The following is a 5,414-nucleotide window of genomic DNA, read 5'->3' as shown; positions in this document are numbered from 1 at the left end:
TAGCAAAATAGAGGGGGCAAAGGAGACAATTAATCAACCAGAAGATAAAACAATAGAAATTACCTGCTGGCGGGCCTCAGGGCCCCTGTTTTAGTCCATTTTGTGTTGCTATAACAGAATTCTTGGAACTGGGTAATTTATAAATAAAAATGAAATTTATTGCTTATGGTTTCTGAGGCAAGGAAGTACAAAGTCCATCTGGTGGTGGCAACAGTGACCCAGGGGTCTCACATTGCAAGACGCTGGAAGCAGAGAGAGCAGAGACAGACAGACTCTCATGTGCTCTTCTTTTAACGCCCTCAGAACCATACACCTGACTACCATTTTTAATCAATGCAATTTGGCATGGTCTGTCCCTGGCCCCCCCAAACTCATGTCCTTTTCACATGCAGATACATTCATTTCATTCCCACAGTCTTAACTTGTTTCAACTCGAGAGTCCAAAGTTCAAAGTTCCATTTGTGAAATTAATACAATTTATCTACTTCCAAGACACAGTGGTGGGACAAACATAGGGGACATACTCCCATTCCAAAAGGGAGAAATAGGCCAAAAGAAAGGGGTACCAGGTTCCGAGCAAGTCTAAAATCTAGCAGGGCAGGAATTTTTAATCTCAGAGATGGTGAATCATGTACCTTGAGTCCATGTTCCATGTCCTCTGCATGCTGGTGTGGGGGTTTGGTCCCCAAATCTTTGGGCAGCGCTGCTCCTGTGGCTTTCCTGGTTGCAGGCCACACTTCAGCAATCCCAGGCTGTCGTTCCACTCTGTAGCTCCACAAGTCTGGGATCTCCATGGCAGTCCTGCTCTCATGGCTCCACTGGACATGGTGCTGATGGAGTTTCTCTGCTGCAACTCCAACCCCACGTTTTCACTTGGCATTGCTCTAGTGAAGGCTGTCTTCAGTGACTTTGCCCCTGTGACAGATCTCTTCCTGGGCCCCCAGACTTTTCCATACATCCTTTGAAATCTGGGTAGAGGTTCCCAAGCCTCCTGAGCTCTGGCATCCTGTGAGCCTGAAGACCTAACACCATGTGGACTCCACCAAGGCTTCTGGCTTGTATTTTCCAAAGCTGTGGGTCCAGCCACACCTGGGGCCAATTTAGCCACAGCTGGAGCAGCCAAAGTAGCTGGGCTGCTGGTGCTAGAAGCAGTTTCCCAAGGTGGCCGTGGTGAGGAGCCCTTGGAGGGCTCCTCAAGCCAGTTCCCCGTGACCATTTTGTCTCCCTAGATCTTTGGGCCTGAAATGGAAGGGTTGCCCCCAGAGGCTTCTGCAATGCCTTCAGGGCCTTTTTCTCTTTCTCTTGAAGATCCCATTCTTTTGTGTTAATCTTAGTACCATTGAATTTTCTGTCTGAAAACGCTCTCTCCTTCTCTACCACGTGGCCAAGCTGCGAATTTTCTAAATGTTTACACTCTGCTTCCCTTTTGAATTCTGGCTTTATGTCATGCCTTTGCCTCCATAACTCAGAGCAGGCTGTTAACAAGTAGCCATGCAGCTCCCTTAATGCTTTGCTGCTTAGAAATTTCTTCCACCCAATACTCTGGTTCACAACTCTTAAGTTCCATTTTCCACACAGTCCTAGGGCATTGACACAATGCAGCCAAATTCTTTGCCAGTTCACAGCAAAGGTGATCTTTGCCCCGGTTTCCAATAAACTCCTTATTTCTATCTGAGACCTCCTTTGAATGGTCTTTATAGTCCATATTTCCATAATCATTCTGCTCACCACCATTTAATAGGTCTCTAAGACATTCCAAACCTACCCTCATCCTTTTATCTTCTGAGTCCTCAAAATTCCTCCAAACTTTCAACACCCAGTTCCAAAGCCATTACCAAATTTTCAAGTGTCTGTTACAAGCAACAGCTCACTCCTTGTACTAATTTTCTGTTTTAGTCTGTTTTGTGTGGCTATAACAGAATATTTAGCACTAAAGGCCTCCATGGTCAGACCTACTATTCAGGGCCCCCCTGCTGCTAATGCCCCCCACCCCCTTCTGCTAAGGGCCTGCCAGGCCTGCCCCAAGTGCTTTCTTGGCCTGGACTGGCACTAAGGGGTTCCCTGGCAGGCCTGCCTCTAAGGTCCCCAGTGGCCTTGCCTGTCCCTAGGGACCCCTGCCATGGCCTGCCTCTATGGACCCCCTAGAGTGGCCTGACCTGCCACTAGGGCTCCCCTGGCCAGGCAGGCCTACCCCAAGTTCCCCCTAACCTGGCAGGGCCTGCTCCTAAGGAAGCTCTGGCCCTGCCTGGTCTGACCCTGGGGCTTCCCTAGCCTGGCCTGGACTGTCACTAGGAAAATGCTGGCCTGGCCCGGCCTGGACCAGCCTGGCTCAGAGCCAAGGACTCCCCCTGACCTCTCCTGGGCTGTCCCAAGGGACCTGCTGGCCTTTCCTGGCCTGGCATTTTGGGCCACCTCTGTCCTGGCCTGGTCTGCCTCTAAGGGCACCCACGGCCTGTCCTGCCCTGGGCCCCCTTGGCCTGTCTTGGTGTTAAGAGACCCCCTGACCTGCCTCTAAGAGATCACCTGGCCTGCTTGACCTGCCACTCAGGACCCTCTTTGAATGGCCTGGCCTATGGCCCCCTTGGTCTGCTTAGTGTTATGGCCCCTCTGGCCTCACCTGCCTGTAAGAGACCTCCTGGACTAGCCTGCCCTGCCCTGGGGGTCTCTTAGAGGCAGGCCAGGTCAGGACAGGGCAGACCTGAAGCAGGCCCAACCAATAGGTCTCTTCTGTACACCTGGTCAGGCTCACCCTTAGTGGCAGTGGGGCCTTTAGCAGACCTGGCCAGGGACCATTAATGGAAGGCCACGGAAGTCCAGGGGCACGGTTAGTGACAGGACAGGCCAAGTGAGGCCACGAGGTCTCTTAGAGGCAGGCCAGGCTGGAGGTGCCCAAGGGGAGATCAGGCCAGGGCCTCCTGCCTGTTAGTGGCAGGGCAGGCCAGGAGGGACATAGGTGGGCTAGGAAGAAGAAGGAAAGAAGGAAGGAAGGAAGGAAAGAGAGAGAGAAAGAAAGAAAAAACAGACTCCAAAGAAAGAAGAAAAGAAATAAGGAAAGAAGGAAGGAAGGAAAGAGAGAGAGAAAGAAAGAAAAAACAGACTCCAAAGAAAGAAGAAAAGAAATAAGGAAAGAAGGAAGGAAGGAAAGAAAGAAAGATGGAAGGAAGGAAAGGAAGGAATGGAAGGAAGGGAACAAAGGAAGGAAGAAAGAAAAGAGCCCCTCTAGGTCCCCCTGGCCTGGACTGACCTGCCTCTAAGTAGCCGCCTGATCTGGCCTTCCAGTAAGGGCTTCCCTGGCCTGGTGTCCCCTAGGGCGAGAGAGAGAGAGAGAGAGAGAGAAAGAGAGAAAGAGAGAGAGAGGAGGGAGCAAAGAAAGGAATAAAGAGCCCCTAAATAAATAAAGACAGAAAGGAAGAAAGGAAAGAGGGGAGGGGAGGAAAGGTTAGGGAAGGTTAAGGGAAGTTAAGGGAAGGTTAGAGAAGGTTAAGAGAGGGTTAAGAGAGGGTTAAGGGAAGGTTAAGGGAATGTTAGTGAAGGTTAGTGATGGGAGGAGGGAGGAGGGAGGGAGGAAGGAAGAAAAAACGAAAAAGAGTCCCCCTAGGGCCCCCTTGGCCTGGCCTGGTCTTCCTCTAAGAGAGCCCCTGGCCTCACCTGTCCTGCCACTAAGGGCACCTCTGGCGTTTCCTGTCCTGCCACTAAGGGTTTCCCTGGCCAGGTCTTTTAATGGCCCCACTGCTACTAAGGGTGGTCCTGGCCAGGCCTGAACCGGAGACCCACTGCCTTGGAGCTGCTCTGGACTGACCTGGCTTATCTTTAGGATCCTGCAGGCCTGACCTGTCCTGGCACTATGGGCCTGCCTGGTCCAGCCTGGCCCAGAGCCAAGGACTCCCCTGGCCTATCCTGGGCTGTCCACAGGGCCTTGCTGGCCTGTCCTGGCCTGTCAGTATGGGCCACCTCTGTCCTGGCCTGATGCTAAGAGCTCCCCTGCCTGGGCTTGCCTTCCACTAAGTGCTCCCATGGCCTGACCTGCCCCCAGGGCACCTGTACCCTCACCTGCCACTAAAGGCTGCCCTGGCTCCTAGGCTGCCAAGGTCCTCCTATCACTAAGGGCCTGCCTGGTCTGTCCTGCCCAAGTAACCCACTGGCCTGACCCACCACATGGCCCCCCTTTACTGGTCTGCCCCTAGTGGACCACTGCCATACGGGCCACCCTGCCACTAAGGGCAGTCCTACGTGCCCTAAGTGCCCCCTTGATGGTCTTGTCCAGGACCCCTTGGCCTGTATTCATGCTAAGGGCCCTCCTGGCCTGGACTGGCCTGGCCTGGAATGGCCTGACCTGGAACTAAGGGCACCCCTGGCCTGTTAGGCCTGATCTAAGTGCTTCCTTGGCCTGCCAAGCACTAAGGGCCACCCTGCTGTGGCCTGACCCTAGGGCCCCTGGCCTAGCCTGCCCAAGGGACCAGGGGCAGGGTGTTCTTCCCCTATGGGCCCCTCAGAGTGGACTACTGGTAAGGGAACCCTGCTGATTTCTTTTCTCTTTTTTTGTTGTTTTTTCCTTTTCTTTCTTTTTTTTTAAAGATGACCGGTAAGCGGATCTTAACCCTTGACCTGGTGTTGTCAGCACCACGCTCACCCAGTGAGCAAACCGGCCATCCCTATATGGGATCCGAACCTGCGGCCTTGGTGTTAAAAGCACTGCACTCTACCGAGTGAGCCACGGGCCGGCCCTGGAGTTTTCTTTTTCTTTTTTTAAAAGATGACCGGTAAGCGGATCTTAACCCTTGACCTGGTGTTGTCAGCACCACGCTCACCCAGTGAGCAAACCGGCCATCCCTATATGGGATCCGAACCTGCGGCCTTGGTGTTAAAAGCACTGCACTCTACCGAGTGAGCCACGGGCCGGCCCTGGAGTTTTCTTTTTCTTTTTTTAAAAGATGACCGGTAAGCGGATCTTAACCCTTGACCTGGTGTTGTCAGCACCACGCTCACCCAGTGAGCAAACCGGCCATCCCTATATGGGATCCGAACCTGCGGCCTTGGTGTTAAAAGCACTGCACTCTACCGAGTGAGCCACGGGCCGGCCCTGGAGTTTTCTTTTTCTTTTTTTAAAAGATGACCGGTAAGCGGATCTTAACCCTTGACCTGGTGTTGTCAGCACCACGCTCACCCAGTGAGCAAACCGGCCATCCCTATATGGGATCCGAACCTGCGGCCTTGGTGTTAAAAGCACTGCACTCTACCGAGTGAGCCACGGGCCGGCCCTGGAGTTTTCTTTTTCTTTTTTTAAAAGATGACCGGTAAGCGGATCTTAACCCTTGACCTGGTGTTGTCAGCACCACGCTCACCCAGTGAGCAAACCGGCCATCCCTATATGGGATCCGAACCTGCGGCCTTGGTGTTAAAAGCACTGCACTCTA

The sequence above is a fragment of the Galeopterus variegatus genome, unplaced genomic scaffold, assembly GCF_000696425.1.
Source record: "Galeopterus variegatus unplaced genomic scaffold, G_variegatus-3.0.2 Scaffold3885, whole genome shotgun sequence".
In the NCBI taxonomy this organism is placed as follows: domain Eukaryota; kingdom Metazoa; phylum Chordata; class Mammalia; order Dermoptera; family Cynocephalidae; genus Galeopterus; species Galeopterus variegatus.
This window is presented reverse-complemented; position numbering follows the sequence as displayed.